General features: G+C 46.1%; 1 protein-coding gene across 4 annotated transcripts in view; it reads left to right on the plus strand.

Moving 5' to 3' along the window:
* KCNB2 (potassium voltage-gated channel subfamily B member 2) overlaps positions 1–21,735 on the plus strand; it is a 306,908-nt gene that overhangs the window by 276,695 nt on the left and 8,478 nt on the right. The gene's annotated exons all lie outside the window — the stretch shown is intronic.

The raw sequence follows: 21,735 nt of genomic DNA on the forward strand, positions 1-21,735 counted from the left end.
AGGACTTTACATAGTTTTCAATATCCCGACGCATTTTAGGCCACCAAAAGTCCTTGGCCACGTTCTGAATGGTTTTGTAAATCCCAAAGTGTCCCGCTGTGACGGAATCATGGCACTGGCGTAGGATTCTGAGCCTTAATTCCCCTTCTGGCACATATCTGGCTGTTTTGAACCATAACAGTCCATTCCTCCAGTGGAAAGTTACTTCTGAGTCTTGATCTTGTCCCGTCTCTTGCCTATATCTTAGCATGTCTACATCCTCTTGTTGTGCCTTTTTGAGTTCCTCTTCCCATGAAGGCTGACACGATCCCAACGTTAATTTCTCTGGTGGGATCACGTACTGAGGCTGGTCATCTGATTCACTTTCTTTGAATTGTGGGTGTCTGGATAAGGCATCTGCTCTCTGGTTTTTGGCTTGGGCATGATAAATAATCTTGAAGTTAAATCTAGTGAAGAACTGGGACCATCTTATCTGTCTCTGGTTCAACTTTCTGGCTGTTTGGAGGCTTTCCAGATTCTTGTGATCGGAGCGCACTTCAATCTGATGAGAGGCCCCCTCTAGGTATTGTCTCCAGTTCTCAAAAGAATCCTTGATGGCCAGCAGCTCCTTCTCCCATACTGTGTAGTTCTTCTCTGCTGGCTTTAACGTCCTAGAGAAGTACGCGCAGGGGTGCAGCTCCTTTCCCCCTTGGTCTAATTGCAGAAGGACCCCCCCGATGGCAAAATCCGAAGCATCTGCTTCCACGACGAAAGGGCGGGGCGGGTCAGCAAAGCGCAGAATGGGCTCGGAAGCGAACCTTCTCTTCAGCTCCTCAAAGGCCTTGGTGGCATTCTCTGTCCATTGAAACTTCTTCTTTCCCCTTAAGCAGTCAGTCAGAGGAGCTGTTGATTTGGAAAACCCTGGAATGAACTTTCTGTAATAGTTGGCAAACCCTAGAAACCGTTGTACATTCTTTTTGGTAACAGGCAGGCCCCAGTCCAATATACAACTTACTTTCCCTGGGTCCATCTCCACTCCTTCCGCTGAGATTCGGTACCCAAGGAAGTCCAAAGACTTGAGGTCAAATCCACATTTCTCTAACTTGGCATACAAGTGATTCTCTCTCAGTCTCTTCAGCACCGTTTTCACATGCTGATCATGGTCTTCCTGGTTCTTTGAGAACACCAGGATATCATCTAAGTAACAGATTACATACGTGTCCAACAGGTCTCTAAACACGTCGTTCATGAACTTTTGAAAAACTCCTGGACTTCCACAAAGCCCGAACGGCATGACCAGGTACTCAAACTGACCATAAGCGGTCAAGAATCCCGTTTTCCATTCATCTCCCTCCTTCATTCTGATCAGATTGTACGCTCCCCTCAAATCCAGCTTCGTGAAAACTTTTGCGGAGCGCAGTCGGTCTAGCAGCTCTGAAATCAGGGGCAGCGGGTAGCTGTTAGGGATGGTGATCTGGTTCAATGCGCGATAGTCGTTACAAGGTCTGAGTTCCCCCCCTTTCTTTTTCACAAACAATAGTGGCGCTCCAGCAGGGGACTGTGAGGGACGTATGAATCCTCGCCTCAGATTTTTATCCAGAAATTCCTTCAGGGCCTCCCTCTCAGTCTCTGTGAGCGAGTAAATTTTCCCCGATGGGATGCTGGCTCCTGGCACGAGATCAATCGCACAGTCGTAAGGGCGGTGGGGGGGTAGAGTCTCTGCCTCTTTTTCATCAAATACATCTTTGAATTCCTCATACTTCAGCGGCAGGGTCACTTGCTCGCTCTCCTGCGCTGCCGCCGCCAAGGTGTGCTTGATTCCTTCAGGTTGACAGTTCTCCTGACAATACTGTGAGGTGAACCACACCACCGCCTCCTTCCAACTTATCTTGGGTTCGTGCTTTGCTAGCCAGGGCATTCCCAGAATCACCTCAAAGTTCGAGAGATCTGACACGTATAGCGAAATGAACTCTCCATGCCCAGAGATTTGGAGTTTCACTTCCTCCGTGGCTTGTGTCACCCCTCCTGACTTCAGGGGTCTCCCATCGATGGTCTCCACAGATAGGGGAGCGTCCAGTTTCCACGGGGAAATTCCATGACGCTTGGCCAGCTTTGCATCAATAAAATTTGTGGAGGCTCCACTGTCAATCAAGGCAGTAGAATTAAACACCACTCCTCTGGAAGTTGTAATCCGAATAGGTAAGACCAACACCCCTTTTGAGGGAGGTTGGATCGTTGGAGGGCCTTTATACAACGTGGCCCCCAGTCCACCGGCCTGCACGTGGACTGGGTGTTCTAGTTTCCCGACGGCTCGGCTTTCCCCCCTTTCAGTCCACATTCTCTGGCCACATGGCCCGGTCTTGAACAATAAAAGCATAAACGTTCTCGACATCATCTTTCCTTTTCTTCTTCTGACAATCTTGGCCTAGCCCCTCCCTGTCCCTCAGTTGCATTACCTGCCGCCCCTGCAGTGGAAAGGGCCTTGCTGCGGGATGCCGAGGCTGAGTATCTCGGGACCTCCTGCTTCTTTTCCAGGCGTCTTCCTTCCATCTGGTGATCTATCTGTAGGCATAGCCGGATTAGCCCTGGCAGGTCAGTGGGAGGGGTGGTCCTGGCCAGCTTATCCAGGATTTCAGCATTTAATCCACTCCGGTACATAAACATCAAAGCGGCATCATTATAACCCGTTTCCTGGGACAAAAATTTAAAAGTGTTAGTGTGTTCGGAAACAGTCCCTTTAGCTTGTTTCAGAGCGCCTAGCTGCCGCGCTACTGTTTCAGCTCTTTGCGGGTCTTGAAACATCTCGGTCATCTCCTGTATAAATCCTCTGTATCTTCTTAAGACAGTATCCTTTCTCACCAGATATGGAGTCACCCATTTTGCAGCTTCTCCCTCCAGAAGGCTAATCACGAAGGCGACTTTAGCCCCATCGTCTGGAAATTCTGTGTGCCTGACATCCAGATATAATTCACATTGAGCCACGAAAGTTGCCAACTGCTCACTCTGTCCCGCATATTTTGGGGGCAATCCAATGGGAACCTTTACTGCGGCAACTGGAGGGGCTGTTCGCATCTGGTCTATCGTGGTCTTCAAGGCTTGATTATCCGTTTTCAACGCTTTGATGGCTGCTAGCAGGGCTTGGACATCCATCTGCAAATCAGCTACCTTAGTCCTCAAGAGTTTCACTTCTTCCGTCTCGGAAGTGGGGTTCATTCCCCCCCTGCTCCCTTTGACATCTTGTCCCAGTCAAGTGAAGAGAGCGTTGAGGGTGATTGAGGTGGCTCTGTCAAGCTGTCAGGCCCAGGATGAGACTCAGGAACCAGACCAGGGGTTGTAAGTAATTCAGTTTTTATTAGAGTAATGTCCAAACAAAGACTGCATCTTCTCATGAAGCAGTACAGAATTACAGGTCCTGCGGCATTGAGAGAAAGTTGACAGAGCAAGGGGCTGCTTTCCCACCGGTTCTTTAAGAAGGGGCCAAACGGGCGCGCAACCTTTCGCTCCTCCTTAACTGCCCCTCAGGCACTACCCGCCTTCCCCCCTTTCTCTCTTGTCTTTTCAAGTGCCTTCGTGTGCGTGGCGAAGGGGGAAGCATCGGCCCCTCCTCTTCTGAAGGTTCCAATTCCAGTATGGGGGATGGGGGGGCTGATGGTAAACTGACTCACGGCTTTTCTGCCTTGGGCAGCCCTCCCTCTTCCCCCTTCTGTTCTGCGCTTTGGAGCAGGGGAGGCGTGGGAATGTCTAGGGAGGATTCTGAAACTCCAAAGCTCTCAGGCTCTCCGTTGCTAAGCAACCCTATCTCTGGCATTTCCTCTGCTTCGTCTTCGCTCCACTCGGGCGAAGTTGCTCCCCCTCCTCCCTGCCATCCATCTGAATCCTCTTCTTCCAACCCCCCGGGACCCCAACTCTGCCTCCCGACACTCGTAAGGCTGGAACTTGGTGTTCATCCAATGAGACTCACTGGAGCAGTTTCAGGACATACAAAAAGGATGTGTTTCTTTATACAATGCATAATTAATTTGTTCATTTCCTGCCACAGGATGTAATGATGGCCACCAGCTTAGATGCCTTTTTAAAAGGGGATTAGAAAGATTCATGGAGGATGGATCCATCAGTGGCTATTAGCCATGCTGCTATATAGAACTTATATTCAGAGACCTCTTAATAGCATTTGCTGAACACTTCATGCCCTGGCTATGAGCTTCCCAGAAACATCTGGTCATCATAGGGAAGAGAATGATGAACTAGGCCAGGGTTAACCAACATGGTTCTGATGTTGCTGAACTATAGTTCCCATTATCCCTGATCCAAACCAGTTGGCTACCTCTTTTTTATATACAATTCTTTTGTTCTAAACATCAGACTCCCTTTCTCCTTATTTCATGTCCAGCTGGGCTCTTTTAAAGACAGGAAAGAAATCATTAGAAGTCCTGCAGAGTAATTATATTTTCTGCTTCGTACATGTTCATTTTCATAAAGTTTTGTTCATCCTTTAATTACAATCTTTCAGAACTGATAAAGAACCAAACAAATGCTTTCGGAAGCTTTATCTCCCTGTCACAATGCTTCCACATTACACTGACTAATGTTACAGAAATTTCTTAAAAGAGCATTTCATACAGAGCAGTTGGTCTTGCATAACCTCTGGGTACAGAAATGCAACAAATGCCTTTCCTGTCTGAATGGACAGTTAGGAACTTTTATCATAACTCCCAGCACTTACTCAGATGATCAAGAGATTAGAAAAGCTCTCCTGCATGATTTAACCATTGCAACTACTGTTCCACAGTCGAAGTGCCAGCAGTGTCCTAGGCACTGTACTGAACACAGGAGTGTCATGGTCTCTAGGCCATGGGGTCATTATCTATACCAGGCATAAGGGATCTCAGGCCCAGGGGCTGAATGCAGCCCTCCAAACTTCTCTGTCTGGCCCTTGGGACTCTCTCCAGGGCACCCCCCCTCCCCAGTCACATCCCCTACTGGTCCTGCTTTGCATCTTCCTTGTTTTTGCCTTGCTGGAATGTGTCCTGGAACTCTGATAATGCCTTTTGCTTACCTGGGCTCCTTCTGGGAGGAAGGGTGGGATATAAATCTAATAAATAAAATAAATGAATAGAAGATAGAGAGGAGTGTGTCAGCATGTGTAGAAATTCAGAATTTACATTCATTGTTCAGCCACTTTTGCCTCTGGCCTCACCCAGCACTGGCATGTGGCCTCCAAAAGGTTACAGAAGGGGGTGCAGCCCTCGGGCTAGAAAAGATTCCCCAGGCCTGATCCATTCATTATTACAAAGCAGGGGGCAGGGCAGGGGAGAGAGAGAGAGAGTCACACTGAGTAAAAGGAATGAGTCTGAATCAAGATGCAGGCAAAATGAGGCTCTTGAAACCAGCTGATGTTGAAGCCTGATTTGAAAGAGAAAAGAAAGTTGAAGACCGAAGGGACAGATTGCAGGAGAAGAAGACGCAGTGGAAAGATGCAGAATGGCAGAGAAGAGAAGAGATTTAGTCAAGAAAAATGGTGAAGTGATCTGGAATTTTGACATCAACAAGGAGTCAGGGGAAGTGTTGACCTTAAGGGAAAGACAAGTGGTGTCTCCAGCAAAATGCTGCAACGTGGAAGTAATGTTCCTATTCAAGGGTTCTTGCCAGCCAGACATGCTTTTTTCTCTAAAGGTCTTTGTTTTTGTTTTCTTATACTTCTGCAAATCTTTGTTTTCCCCCAAGCCCTATTTTGACTAGATAAGGCTAGTCACTCAGAGTTCACTGTTTGAATATATGATTATAACTAGAGCCACTTCAGACATTGCTATGAATGCATCTTTGCCACCAGATCAATGCATGGCAGGAGGGCGCAGCCTCCTTAGTGCATGCATCTGTCTGATGCACACATTGTCAAGCATGTATTTGCAAGTTGCACATAGGCATTACATTTTAATGTATACACACAGAATGGCTTCATATGTTTGTGTTTAAAAATTAGTGTTCCCCAAGTTAGTTGTACTGAAATGACTGGAGAGGGGAAATATGTCACAAGAGGAGAACAGCAAAGGGTAATCTGAAAAAGGCAGATGCTGAAAAGGAAGAAGGGGCATTAGGACAATTTATTACCTTCATAGAGACCTCTAAAATGTCACAGGAGCGAAAAAATTAAGTAAAAACCTTCCACTTGCACATACTTTCCATGGTTGTAGCTAGGAGGCCTGTGATGCAGGAGAATATGCTACACGTGGTCTTATTAAACAGGGAATACTATTATTGCTGAATATATGTTAGATATGTATATATTCATTATTGTAATGTCATTGTTATAAAGAGGTCATAGTGGTCTTGTGAATACCAGGATGGTATAACAGAGACATCTACTGGTTAAAATGGGGAAACTTTCTTGAAAGCCATCCTAGGACTTTCTGGTGAGATCATCTTTAGTATGGGAAAAATACTCCTATTGATGACAGACTCAAAGTAGCATCAGTATATTTAAATGTAAACTATGAGGCCCTGGACTTGTTTTACTGAAACAATGTCATCTCTTCCCCCCCCCCCTTTTCAAGGTGAGCATCATCAGGTCAGGAAAGATGCAAGTGCCACAGAAATGTTTCTGTGGTCACTAATACTGCATTTCATTATTGTTGTTGTTGTTGTTAATGGAATTATGTTGCATGATGTGGAATAATGACATTTCACAAAGTTTACCAAGATTAGATAGCATGTGTTATTTTATTTAGCCAATGATAGAGATGGCTTTAGAAATATTTGCAAAATGCCTCAGGTCAGCAAATAGTATATGAATACTAAGCATAAAACAGATATGGTCACCACAAATATACCGACCACGAGTAACTAACACAGTGGGGCAGAGCCACCCTGCTGACACCAGTGTCACCATCACTTGTTAGGGTGCGACAGGGCAGGCTGGTAGCAAGGATGGGGCTGCGGGAGCACATCAGCGGAGCTAATCTGGCAATCTAATTGTTGTGCTCATGCAGCCATGATTGTGCCACCATCTAGCCCCACACACCCCATACAGACACTCCCCATAAGTGGCAGCCACACTGGTGTCAGGAGGGTGGCACCACTGTGTTAGCCTTTCCTAATATTGGCCCTTATCCACATTGTCTTGCTGCACAATAGTATGCACATTTTATTCAGAAGTAAGTCATGCTGTTAAGAGTGCTTAGGATTGCAGTCTTTTAATATGGAAGTGGGGGGGGAGTTTGAAGCTAATCTAAGAATTGACAGGCAGCCAAGCAGAGGAATCAGCCAAGTGTAAATCAGGAAAATAATGATGGAGTTTTGTAGCTATTATACTTTTAAAATGTAGTTGAACAAGGAAACCTGTCTGACAGATAATGATAGATATTCATTTGGGAGAAGTTCAAGCACAGTGTGCATGTTCTGTCATTATGCTACTGTGAAAGCTAACAATAGACAGAGATGACAAAAATGAATGTTGATTTATGATGCCTTGAACTATATGGGAACTTGAATGTAAAATGCGAATAAAGAGAAAATTCAAGCCCATGATTTAAATGATAAAAACTAAAGCCCCCATTAATAATACCTATGGTAGAGAGTCAGTGCAATGCATTGGGTACAAAGTTTCCATGTCAGATGTGGGTATGTAGATGGATTTTTTTTAAAAATGACTCAGTAGTATCTATGTCATATTGCACCATACTCTGTATGATGTTAGGGGCAACTGTTTCTAAGTTTCCATTCAGTTCATGCTTAAAACTTACTTCTGTGAATAACCAGGTCCCATTTGTTCTCAGGGCCTTGTCAGATATGAGAATCTCAAGTTCAAATCTCACCTGAGCTGACTAGGGATATAATACTAACCATGCCTATTCAGAAGTAAGTCCTATTGAATTCAATGGGACTTACACCCAGGTAAATAGGATTAGGACTGCAGCCAAGGTGAACCTGGGCAAGTCTTTATGTCTAAGATTACCTTCTATAAGGTTAACACACCACTCGTAGCTCCTTAGAAGAAGGCCAGGGTGCAAGTGTAATAATATGGCTGGGATAGGATCATCATGAATAAATATGCAATATTCTAGTCTAGCACTATTAATCCAAAAACTAGCTACAGCTAATTTACTTCTCTATGTAAAACTAAAAATAAACTTGTGAAATTCTATTTTACATTGTATAGGCAACGACTCGAATTGCAATTTATAGTGAGATAAACTGTCTTTGTTTGGGGCTACTTTTCACCTATTTCCAACAATCTAACCACCTCATGTTTCAGTCTCATTTTTTCTGTTTTTGGTTTTATAAACGAGTTGGTAAGATTTTGGACCAAACTATGTAAATGCATGCCCTCAAAGAATCATGTAATTTAGGACTAGTAAATTCCTCTGTGTCTTTTTTCTGTGGTAAGGTATTCAGCACCACATTTGTGGACAGCTCAACCAACTGTCAGTTTCTGGGTTTTTGTTATCAGAACATAGGCTGAACTTTGGCATCTTTCAAAATGCGTCAAAAGCCAATGATCATTCTAGATGTTCACATTTGGTCCAATGGTGCAGAATGTTCATGCATCTATCATATTTAGGTGGTGGCCTCTAAAGTACCCAGTGCAGTGACAAAATAGTAGTCAACTAGTGTAGCAAATTAGTTCTAATGTGTGGGATGGACAACATGTGGTTCTGCATCATCTAATATATTTCCTCATATATTAGAGTATTTTACAATTGTGCAGATTCCAGAATGAATCTAAACGAACAAGACGCCATCACACATGGAAGTCACACAACAGGGCACAAAGGTTCCCTCAGAGCTATTTAATCATCCTTCAGTCCCTCTGAAATCAATTAAGCACAACTGATTTCCAATGTTATTCCTACACAGAGTAGACCCATTTAAATTGATGGACCTAAATTGGTGATGTCCATTAATTTCAGTGAGTCTACCCTAAGTAAGGTTAACATTGGCTACAACTGAATGGGTTTAGCAAGTTGTTTCTATAGGTACCAAACCATCAACCAAAAGTTAAGCTTGTACACTGGACTGCCTTCAAGTCAATTCTGACTTATGGTGACCCTATGAATAGGGTTTTCATGGTAACTGTTATTCAGAGGGGGTTTACCATTGCCTTCCTTTGAGGCTGAGAGGCAGTGACTGGCCCAAGGTCACCCAGTGAGCTTCATGGCTATGTGGGGATTCGAACCCTGGTCTTCCAGGTTGTAGTCCAGCACCTTGTACATTACTTTGTCACAAATCTATGGCTGGTAATTGCATATAATGCTGCACTCAGTTCACCTGATGACTTTGAGCCAGTCACCAACTCTCAGCCTAACCTACCTCACAGGGTTGTTGTAAGGATAATATGGAGAGGGGGAAGGCATTTATGCCACCTTGAGCTCCTTGAGGGAAAGTTGGGATATGCATCCAATAATAAATAAATATATGAAGTGCTAATAACAAGAATAACAATAATGCATAAAGTGATGTAACAAAATTAAAATTAAATTAACAATGTAAATTAAATTAACATCACATATAGGTTAGTTCATCAGGAAGAATTCTGTATGTTGTGCAAATTGCTAACATAAGTAGTTTGATTTGTGTCATACTTGCTGTATTTTAGTTTGAACCTCATTTTCACAGCTTATTACAATAACTGTGTTTTAATCATAATGGCTTAAATTTGACTATATGTAGCAGTTCTTGCATAAGTGAAAGAGATGGAAGAATTTATGTTGTCCTACATCTTTTATATTTTCATTCTTCCTGTTCCTATTCTATATAATGATGTTCAAATTGTTCTGTTATAGCGATGGATGAAATGAAGAAGCAAATTAGGTGCACAGGAACAAAGGCAGCTTTTAATGCCAGTTAAAAATTGGAGGCAGACCAACAGAGAGTACAGAGGTGTACTAAATATTTAATGCTAAGGAGGGGGGGGTTTCATTCACAAATTACTTCACAAAGCCAGAGTTTTATCTAAAAATGTTTCTTTACATTGTACATGCTTTTTATCTTATAACGAGAATGAAACGTAACTCACAACAGAACAGACATCTCATCTGTATGCAGAATCTCCTGGTAAAACAAAACATAACAAAAAAGTAAAATTAACTAAGATTTCTCCTGACATGAAATAACTCAAGCGAAATGGTGGGAACATATTTTGTTCCTTTGTTTAAATGCAAAAAAGCGGATTATGAGCCAAGAGTACAGTAGAAAATAAGAGGAATCATTTTTTGAGAGAGAGCTGCCTTGGGGTGTAACTTTATGACAGTAGAGCTCCTATGCGTGACATCAACCATACAGTAATCAGAGGATTCCCCCCCCGCCACCCAATCCTGCTAGCTGTGGAGTTCCCCCCCTCTCTTTTCAGAGAGGGAACACTTGCGTCTCTTGCTGCATGGATGCCTCTTAAATGGCATTCCTGAGGTTAAGAACATAAGAACATCCCTGCTGATCAAAGACTATCATCTTGTCCAGCATTCTGTTCTCATCGTGGTCAATGGGAAGCTAGCAAGCAGGATCTAAGCACTCTCCCAACATGTGATCCTCAAGAACTAGTATTCAGAGGCATACTGGAGGTAGTACATAGCCACCATGGCCTGATTCATTAATGACCTTAATACTGATAGCCTTCTAAAGCAACACTTAGGATTGCGCTGTTAAAATGCTTTTCAAAGGACACTTGACTACATCCAACAGCCCACTCCTCTCCCAGGCCCCACATGGGGTTCTGGTCCTGCTTCTGCTGGGAGCAGCTATCCACCAGGGGCCTCATGAGAAGAGTACATTGCATGTACATTGTGAGGCATGAAGGACCTCCTGCATATCCGGATGGGCTTCCCAACACACAGCATAGCAGCACTGACCACAGAGACATGCGGATGGAGAGGCTATATTATTAATATTAGTATTAGTATTATTTATAATATATAATATGTAATATATAATACTATAAATTTAGATCCCATCCTTTCTGCCAGAAGGAGCCTAGGGCAGCAAACAATAACACGAAAAGCAATTTAAACATCTAAAAAACAAAAGACTTTAAAACATATTAAAACAAAATCGTAAACATCTTTAAAAAAAATTTAAAAGCCAACTTTAAAAAGCTTCTTGGCTTCTTCAGAGTAGCTGGTGCACAACCGCAGCTGAAGGATTAGATCCAGATTAAGTCAGTTGAATTTACGCGCTGTTGAAATCAGTGGGAGAAGTGTCATGACTTAAGTCCCATTGATTTCATTGGAAACTAAGTTCAACTAATTTATTCTAGAGCTATCCCTTTCTCTTTAGAAACATATGACTGATGATAAGTATCTTTAACAGACGTGTCAGGGGGCATAAAAGCCTGGCTGCTGTTTGGGTCCTTGGGAACAGCTGCAGCACTGGGGGACTGGAGAAGACCTGCCCTAGGAGTGAGTACTTAAGCATCTGGGTGCTTACTGCTCACTCCTCTGGGTTCCTGTCTCTCAACACAGCTGAGGTCCCTGGTAAGTGCTGCAAGGACTGGACCCCCTGCCTGGCTGTGACTCCAGAGAGAGGCTGCAGTCAATCTTGCAGCCTCTTGCATCAGCACCTGGCTGGGTCAGGAGGCATAAAAGCCCAGCTGCCCTTGGAGATTGGTAGTGGGGAGGGTATATGGTGCATGTGTAGTTTCTGTGCAGGCTGAGAGCCTGTGCAGTGAACTGAACGATAGGAGAAAGTCTCCAGATGCCTTCAGAGTGAGAGTCTGCAACTGGCAGAAGGCTGGCCCTCCTTGGGTGTGAGACGGAGGCAGAGTAGATGTGCCCTGTGTGAAAGATATTGAGTGGGTCTGACTGTTCCAGATTTTCTCAGAGGCCTACTGGATAATTGGTTCAAATAGGTTTTGTTGGTGGGCTCATGTTGGGTCCATATCAGGTATTTAGGAGGAGTCTTAGTGGGGAGGAACATGGGTGATTCCACCCCAATTTCAGTGATCATGGATAGAGGGAGGTATAGCCACGGGGAGGTGATGAACTACCACAGAAGATGAGGGCAAGGCTATCTATGTCTTGTTCCTCCCTCCCACTCCTCTCATGGATGGGTTCCTCGTTGCTCATCTGCTTTGCCCACTGGCCTGTGTGTGCTGTTGTTTAATGCCAGATCAGAACACAATAAGACCACACTCATCCATGATTTGATCATGGATGAAGGTGCCGATTTGGTGCGCAATACTGAGACCTGGGTGGGTGAGCTGAGAGGAGTTTATCTGACCCAGCTTTGCCAACCTGGATACTCGGTGCAACACCAGCACAGGCTGCAGGGACAGGAGGGAGGAGTTGCTGTGGTCTACAGAACTTCCATCTCTGTCACCAGGAAACCACTCTGTCTTGGAGCTGGCTATGAGGGCCTGCACCTGGTGTTGAACCAATGCAACAGTAAACTAGGGTTGCTGCCTGACAGCTTCTCTGACCGAGCTGGCGGAGGCCCTCTCAGCTGTGGTATTGGAGGAACCTGGAACTATAGTCCTGGGTGATTTCAATGTCCATGCTGAGGCTGCCTCTAGAGTTCCGGCTTGGGACTTCATGGCCTCCATGACGACCATGGGGCTGTCTCGTCACCAGCCCAACGCATAGGGCAGGGCATACCCTCGACTTGGTTTTTGCTCCAGATGGAGGAAGGGTGGTCTGGAGATAGGGGGAGTGGATGTCACTCCATTGTCATGGTCAGACCACTTCCTGGTGAAGTTCAGACTTATGGCTCTGATCTTCCCCTGCAGGAGTGATGGACAGATTAAGATAGTCCACCCCTAGAGACTAATGGAATCCACAGGATTCCTGAATGCCCTGGGGGAGCTCCCATTAGATAGAGCAGATGACCCTGTTGAAGCCCTTGTCATGCTGTAGAACAGCAAGGCATGTCGGGGTCCTGACACAGTTGCCCCTGTGCGCCCTCTGCAGCATTGTGGAGCCCAGTTTGCACCCTGGTACACCAGTGAGCTAAGGGCAATGAAACAGGCTGGACTATGGCTAGAGCACAAGTGGTGAAAGACATGCTGTGAGAATGATTGGGCATGAGTAAAACATCATAACCGTGCCTACTGTGCCCAGTAGGCCTGTGAGGGCCCATTTTTCTACTACCATTGCATCCTCAAGTAGCCATCCAGTGGAGTTTTTCCATATTGTCAGAGGTCTGTTAACATCAACTCCAGGAAATGGAGCTATAGATCCTTTGGAGGCCCACTGTGAATTGTTTACAAGGCACTTTGAGGGTAAAGTTGCTCACCTCCATAGTAGTCTTAATGCCTCATCCACATCTTTGAACAGCTTTGAGATCTTCCTTCTGGGTCGACTTGGTGAGATGCGTATTGGAGGCACTGCTTTACAGTGGTTCCAATCCTATCTCCAGGGTCGTTTTCAGAGAATAGCATTGGGTGATTGTATTTTGGTCCCCTGGTAGTTGTTCTGTGGGGTGCTGCAGGGTACCATCTTGTCCCACATGCTGTGTAACATCTATATGAAGCCCTTGGGAGTGGTCATCAAGAGATTTGGGGCAAGGTGTCAGCAGTATGCTAATGATACCCAGCTCTATTTTTCTGTGACATCTGAATCAGTAGAAGCCGTGCAAGTCCTGGACCACTGCTTGGACTGAGTGGTGGGCTGGTTGAGGGCCAATAAACTGACTCTCAGTCCTTGCAAGACAGATACGTTGTGGGTTAGTGGTTCCCAGGTTTGGATAATTGGTCAGTTGCCTGCTTTGGATGAGGTTGTACTCCCTCTGAAAGAGCAGGTCTGTAGTCTGATGATGCTCCTAAATCCATCTTTGTTGCTAGAGGCCCAGGTGACCTCAGTGGCTAGAAGTGCCTTTCACCAGCTTTGGATAGTAAGACAGCTGCAGCCATTTCTGAACAGGGATAGCCTGACCACTGTCCATGCACTGGTAACCTCCAGACTGGATTACTGTAACACGCTGTATGTAGGGCTGCCCTTGAGGTTGGTCCGGAAGCTGCAGCTGGTGCAAAATGCAGCAGTGAGACTGCTCACTGGAGCAGGTTATTGCCAACATGTCAAACCACTACTGAAAGAATTGCACTGGCTACCTATTAGCTACTAGGCCAAGTTCAAGGTTCTAGTTTTGATGTACAAAGCCATATACAGCTTGGGACCAGGATACCTGAAAGACTGTCTTATCCTTTATATACCTAGTTGATCACTGCACTCTGCAGGGGAGGGCCTCCTGCAGATACCATCTTCTCAGGAGGTCCATTCCACACAACATAGGAAATGGACCTTTAGTGTAGTGGCACCTACCCTTTGGAATTCCCTCCCCTTAAATATTAGACAGGCAAGATCTCTGTTATCTTTTTGGCGCCTCCTGAAGACCTTCCTCTTTCAACAAGCCATTTAAGTAGAGACCTTATCCCAGTCTGCATCTGTGTTGGAATTGCATTTTAATATATTTTTAAACCTTTTTTAAAATGTTTTTAAAGCTTTTTAAAAAATGTTTTTAAAGATGTTTTGTTTTAATATGTTTTTAATGGTTGTTGTGTTTTAATATATTTTGAAGTCTGTTTTTATGATGTTTTAAAGTGTTTTTAGTGCTTTTGTTTGCCGCCTGGGCTCCTACTGGGAGGAAGGGCAGGATATAAAACAAATCAAATAAATAAATAAATAAATGTCTGTACCATAGCCTTTCTGTTTAATATGAACACAACAGAAGGCTTGAGATCCTCATTTGGTTTCCTAATTGTTGGACAACATTTCTATTCCTAAACTAAGAGAGGGTAACAAATAGGAGCAAGAATGCTGGAGGGCTTTTATATATCTCCTTGCTTTGCTCGCCAGCCCCACACCTGTGTGGGTCGATGAAGCTCCACCCTTCACCCATCCCCTCATGGGTTGCCAAAGGTTCCCCTTCCCCCCCACAAGGCACCAGACCTGCCAGCCATCCTGCTCCGAGGACCACCCTATCACCTGGCATCCTGTTTGGACCACATCCACTTCATAGCTCACCATCTCACCCTGCCCCTGCCATCACACTGTGACGGCATGACAACGTCAGGACTTACATTTGTATATATATGGCTGTAGCTTATCTGGTTATACTCAGTGGAGATTGGTGGCTCCACTGTTAGTGGGGCAGTGAATCTACTCCAGGTTCTAGTCTGAACTTTCAAGGAGCTATCCAAGGTGCTTTTACTAGGAGAGATCATGGCTTTAGATATGCATTGAAACAGAGACCAGGTCTTGGACAGCTCCTTGAAAGTTTGGACTAAAACCTGGAGCAGATTCACTGCGTCACTGACATTGAACCCACCAGTGTCCATTGGTTATACTACCTATTCTTTCACCCTGTGAACAAGAACATAAGTTGTCCAGCTGTAGCTGTCTGACTAAACATTTCAAGTTCAAAGCTGCTTAACTCCACAGTGATTTAGGCACTGCTATTGTGGCAGGTCTAGCTGAGGTGTCCAATGCAACACTGACCCCAGTGTTGTGGGATCAGTTCCAGTTAATGTGGCCTGATGATGTGGACAAGATCCTTGAAGTGATGCACCTAACCACCTGTTTATTAGATCCATGTCCAACCAGGCTTATTAAAGGTAGCCAGAGTGGGGTTACTGAATGAGTCACTGGTGTGGTAAATGCATCTTTGTGTGATGCCCACTGCCCCTAAAGAGGAGGTGGTGCATCCACTTCTTTAAAAGCCCACATTGGACCCAACGGAGTTTAACAATGATAGACCAGTTGCTAACACCCCTCTCTTGGGAAAGGTGGTGGTATCCTCCTGGATCAACTCAGTGGGATAGGTATTGGAGACACTGTATTAAGGTGGTTCTACTCTTTCCTTCAGGGCCACATCCTGAGAGTAGTGCTGGGTGAATGTTCCTCAGCCCCTCCCCCGCATTTGTACTATGGGGTTCTGCAGGGTACTGTTCAATCCCCAGTGCCATTGGAAGCAGTCATTAGAAGTAAGTCGGCTTTTAACTGTGCACTGAAGATCCGGTTTCTCCATCTTGTTTGGTGGCAAACTGCTACACAGTGTTTGCTTGCTGTTTCTTTTGCCCCATGATGGTTTCCTTTAGAAAAGCTCTTACACTAAACATCCTGACAACAGCAGCGGTGGGCAGGATGGGGTAGGCTGGTGTTACTTACCCAACCTCCCAATGTAGATGTCACTGCCAGTAACTGAGAGGTTGAGGGAGAGTGACAAGGCAGTGGGGTGGCCGGTGCAGTGCAGGCACAGCTGCAGACCCAATCCGACACTCCCACTGCTGCACCTGTGGCACCCCTCCATGTTGGGAAGCCAGGTAAGCAACGCTGATCCACCCTGCTCTGCCCCGCTGACCACTATTACCAGATAGCTTTTTGAACTTAGGGAACTTACGGCATCCTCCTACACTTGCCTGCTCAGAAGTAAGTCTGCGACCCGGGCCACCGTTATCGCTGCTACGGGGGGCCCAGGAGCCGCCCCACCGCCGCTGCTGCCGCGGTCCTGCAACCTGGGCCATCGTCATCATCGTTGCAGTTGCTGAGGGTCCGGGCGCCACGCCTGCCGTCGCTGTTGTTGTGGCCCTGCGCTCCGGGTTGCCGTCGTTGTTGTTGCGGCTGCCACGGGCTCGGGCGCCACCGCCGCCGATGCTGCGGTCTTGTGCCCGAGCCATCGTCGTCATCGTTGCGGCTGCTACGGGCCCGGGTGCTGCTCTACCATTGCTCCGTCCCGTCGGCCTTGAATTGCTCTAGGGATCATCGCCGCCGCCGTTGACTGCTGTCCCTGCTGCCCGGACCTTGTGGCTTTTGTGGTCGTTACCACAGCTGCTGCTTGCTTAGCTGAGGAGCGCTGCCATTCTATCGCTTTTGGGCCCCTGCCATTACGGCTACCGCTACTGCTGTCTGATAACTGTTGAGGCGCCACTGTTGCTGCTACTGTCCGGATGTATGAGTGGTCTGTATGAGTGAGGGTGTGATTGTGTACAGATTGTGAGTTTTGTTACTTATTTTATTTTTATTTTTATTATGTGCCTGGGCGGGAGGATAGTGCATTGGGAGGGAGGACCAGAGGGGGCCCCTGTTAGCATAGTGACGGGTAATGGGAGGTATGGCGTTGTGAGGAGGACATGCCTGTTGAGGGGAACTTGACCTAGAAAATTAGTGGCTGTGCCGTGTTCCGGTTCTCCCCACATTCACAGGATTGTTGGTAGTTCTATCAGCCAACTCTCGGATCTCCAGTTGCTGCTTCTTAATGCCAGATCGGTAAACAATAAAACCTCCCTCATCCATGATTTAATTGTGGATGAGGCGGCCAATCTGGCGTTTATTACCGAGACCTGGGTGAGCGATCTGGGAGGCATTAATCTCTCCCAGCTATGCCCACCTGGGTACTCGGTTCAGCATCTGGGTAGATCCGAGGGTCAGGGAGGGGGAATCGCTGTGGTCTATAGAAGTTCCATCCCTCTTCTTAGGCACCCTATCCAGGTGGCTAATGGTCTGGAGTGTCTCCACATTGCGTTGGGTCAGCGAGACAGACTGGGAATACTGTTGGTGTACCGTCCACCCTGCTGCCCAACAGCCTCCCTAACTGATCTGACAGAGGTGGTCGCGGATTTATTGTTGCGATCCCCCAAGCTTTTGGTATTGGGGGATCTCAACATTCATGCCAAGACCGCTTTGTCTGGGGCGGCTCAGGACTTCATGACCTCCATGACAGCCATGGGGCTGTCTCAATTTGTTACTGGCCCTACGCATATCTCGGGGCACACTCTAGACTTGATTTTTGCCACTGGATTAGGGGATGGTGATCTGGGAGTGAGGGATTTTACATCTATTCCTTTGTCATGGACAGATCACCGCCTATTGAGGTTTAGACTCACAATGTTTTCTCCCCTCTGCAAGGGTGGAGGACCAATTAAGATGGTCCGTCCCCGGAGACTAATGAATCCTGAGGGTTTTCAGAAGGCTCTAGGGAGTTTTCCGGCTGATAAAACTGACGCTCCTGTCGAAACCCTGGTCACTCTGTGGAATACGGAAATGACCCGGGCAGCTGACGCGATCGCCCCGGTGCGCCCTCTCCTCTGCAGAGCTCAATTGGCTCCTTGGTTTACCCCGGAGCTAAGAGTGATGAAGCAAGAAAGGAGACGGCTTGAGTGCAAATGGAGACGAACTCCCGACGGCTGTAACCATGCACTTGTGAAGGTCTCTACCAAGCTCTATGTGAAGGCGGTGAGGGCAGCAAAGAAGCAGTACTTTGCTGCCTCCATTCAGTCATCTTCTATCCGCCCAGCGGAACTTTATAAAGTTGTTCGGGGACTTTTACACTCTGGTCCTCAGAACGCAATAATACCATCAACAGCCCGCTGTCATGAGTTTGCGAGACACTTCCAAGATAAGATCACGAACATCCGCTGGGACCTTGACTCCAATATTGTAGCAGTTGAACCTAATGAGGTGTCCGGAACACAGTCCTGTCCTGTTTTATTGGATGAATTTCAGTTGGTACAGCTCGAGGATGTGGACAAGGTGCTTGGACAGGTGTGGGCGACCACTTCTGCTCTGGATCCTTGCCCCTCGTGGCTAATAAAAGCTAGCAGGAATGGAACAGCCGGCTGGGCCAAGGAGGTGATCAATGCCTCTTTACGAGAGGGAGTGGTACCACTCTGCCTGAAACAGGCGGTGGTGAGACCGCTCCTAAAAAAACCCTCCTTGGACCCTGACAACCTTGACAACTATAGACCGGTAGCAAATGTTCCATTCCTGGGCAAGGTTCTAGAGCGTATGGTCGCTCGCCAGCTCCAGGCTCTCTTGGATGAAACTGATTATCTAGATCCATTTCAATCGGGCTTTCGGCCGGGGTTTGGTACAGAAACAGCCTTGGTCGCCCTGTATGATGACCTCTGTCGGGAGAAAGACAGAGGGAGTGTAACTCTGTTGGTTCTCCTTGATCTCTCAGCGGCTTTTGATACCATCGACCATGGTATCCTTCTGGGGCGACTTGCGGACTTAGGAGTTGGAGGCACTGCTTGGCAGTGGCTGTGCTCCTACCTCGAGAATCGTCTCCAGAAGGTGGTGCTTGGGGAGCATTGCTCGAGTCCCTGGGTACTCCAATATGGGGTCCCGCAGGGTTCAGTTCTGTCCCCCATGCTCTTTAATATCTATATGAAGCCGCTGGGTGAGGTCATTAGGAGATTTGGAGTGCGTTTCCAGCAATATGCTGATGATACGCAGCTCTATTTCTCCTTTTCATCTTCTTCAGGTGAGGCTGTCAATGTACTAAACCGCTGCCTGGCCGCGATAATGGACTGGATGAGAGCTAATAAACTGAGACTCAATCCTGACAAGACTGAGATGCTGTTGGTGGGGGGGGGTCTCTGCCCAGATGGTTGATGTCCGACCTACCCTAGATGGGGTTACACTCCCCCTAAAGGAGCAGGTCCGTAGTTTGGGGGTCTTATTAGATCCACTCCTGTCACTGGAGGCTCAGGTAGCCTCGGTGGCATGGAATGCGTTCTACCAGCTTCGGCTGGTAGCCCAACTACGACCCTATCTGGACAGGGAGAACCTTGCCACAGTTATCCATGCTCTGGTAACCTCTAGATTGGACTACTGTAATGCACTCTATGTAGGGTTACCTTTGAAGACGGTTCGGAAACTTCAGCTGGTGCAGAATGCTGCGGCCAGAGTTCTTACTTGGACTAAAAAATCTGACCATATAACACCTGTCCTGGCCCAACTGCACTGGCTACCAATATGTTTCCGGGCCAGATTCAAAGTGTTGGTTCTTACCTATAAAGCCCTTAATGGCATCGGACCGCAATACCTGATGGAACGCCTCTCCCGCTATGTACCTACCCGTTCGCTACGCTCGACGTCGAAGGCCCTTCTCCAGGTCCCAACTCATAGGGAGGCCCGGAGAGCAATAACTAGATCTAGGGCCTTCTCAGTGGTGGCCCCCCAATTATGGAACGCCCTCCCTGACGAGATACGCCTGGCGCCTTCTTTGTTATCTTTTCGGCGCCAGGTAAAGACCTACATCTTTGCCCAGGCATTTTAATTTTAATTGTAATTGTAATTTTATTTTATCTTTGTCTTAACCTTGCTTTTAAAATGTTTTTATAGTTGTATTGTACCCACACTCATCTGTATTTAATGTGGTTTTATTCTGTTGTACACCGCCCTGAGAGCTTGTCGCTAAAGGGCGGTCTAAAAGTACAAAAGTACAATAAATAAATAAGTCCCATTATGGTCAATGAGGTTGATTCCCAGGTAAGCGAGTAGAGGATTACACCCTCCAAAAAGTGTTGTGGGGGCTCTGATGCTTCAGAACATGTGAGTCTGTTTCTCAGAAGTACCTATCTTACAAGGTTTTAATCAGTAATCACCATAAATGTTCTTAAAACACTACTTCTGAATCCTGAAATAGGGCTTTTACTGGTAGGGAGAGCACCTTCATGAAATAAAGGACTCTGGGAAAGCAGTCAAGCATTCAGCTGCATTTGTACAACACTACAAATGCACTTTCATCCAGATAGCAAAGAATGGAGAATTCTGATTTGCAGGGGGGAAGTCTACACACACACAAACACACACACAAATCTGTCATGGTCAGGTCTAGAGCCTCCAGTTCTAATACTTCATGTTTTGTCATGCCTCAGGATGAGGGAAAATATGGGATGAAGCAGTGAATATTTTAAAGCAGAGATTCAGTCCAGTAGAACTGAGGTATCTGACTTTGCAACTCTTAGCAGACAAGGGGAGGCTGCAGGAGGGAGGGAAGACATGCAAAAAATCCTCCCCCCCTTTTCTGCTAATGGAGCCTCCACTGGATAAAAATGCTTTCTATCAGCAGAGGGACACTATTGGATAGATTCCTTAAATTGTATTGGTATCACAATCCATCAAGCTGCATCAACCAGGACAGAGCTGCCTATTGTTTTTGTCCACATTAGGTTAAATTCAGGCTATGTTAGTTGAACTTTGGTCCCATTGAAATCAATGAGACAAATGAGTCAGGCCTTAAGTTCCATTGCTTATAGTGGGTACCATGTTAAACTAACTTATAGCACAATCCTGTCTATTAGGAGGTAAGTTCTCGGAGTTCAGCTGAACTCACTCCCAGGTAAGTGTGGATAGGATTGCATTCTTAATCTGGATCCAACCCAAGCTACAAAGGTAGGTAGGTAGATCTTTGAGGACTTCCTTGCATCTTTATGTCATTGGACATAAGTTGGTTTAAAATGAACAATTTCTCAGAAATATTTATAAAACTCTCTTTTTTGGTACATCATAGGTCCAAATTGAACTTTAAGGCAGAAAATAGTTTGCTTTGGTACATTTAATGGAAAAATAGATTACTTAGGGCCTTTTTCTGAAGGGAAAAATGCATTTCGAAATGCTGCATTTCGGTAAATTCATGTAGTGTAATATTTTCTCAAGTAATCTTAAAGCTGTCCATTTTCTTCAACTTGCAAATCATTGAACTAAGTGCTAAAAAGTTAAATGCTAAAATCTGCTGAGCCCCCCCCCCAATAATTCTTATGCTGTAATTGACAATGGTGTAAAGACTTTGGAGTATGCCAAAGATAGAACATTTCTCGGAATAAAAGTTGCCTCCCCTCCCCTTCTGCCAGTGGGACATCTCTGCTAGATCAAAAGCCTTCTTAGGACAGAAGGAGCCCTTCCATTTGCCAGGGTTGAAGTTTGGCTCCAACCCTATCCAGACCCAGCTGTTTTCTACTCCCAGGAGCACCAGCCAGATTGGCCAGTAGTCAGGAGTCCCAACAGCCTCTGGAGGCCCACAAATTCCCCATCCCTGACCTAGTATGAACTC

This window comes from Rhineura floridana, chromosome 1 (genome assembly GCF_030035675.1).
Source record: "Rhineura floridana isolate rRhiFlo1 chromosome 1, rRhiFlo1.hap2, whole genome shotgun sequence".
Lineage (NCBI taxonomy): Eukaryota > Metazoa > Chordata > Lepidosauria > Squamata > Rhineuridae > Rhineura > Rhineura floridana.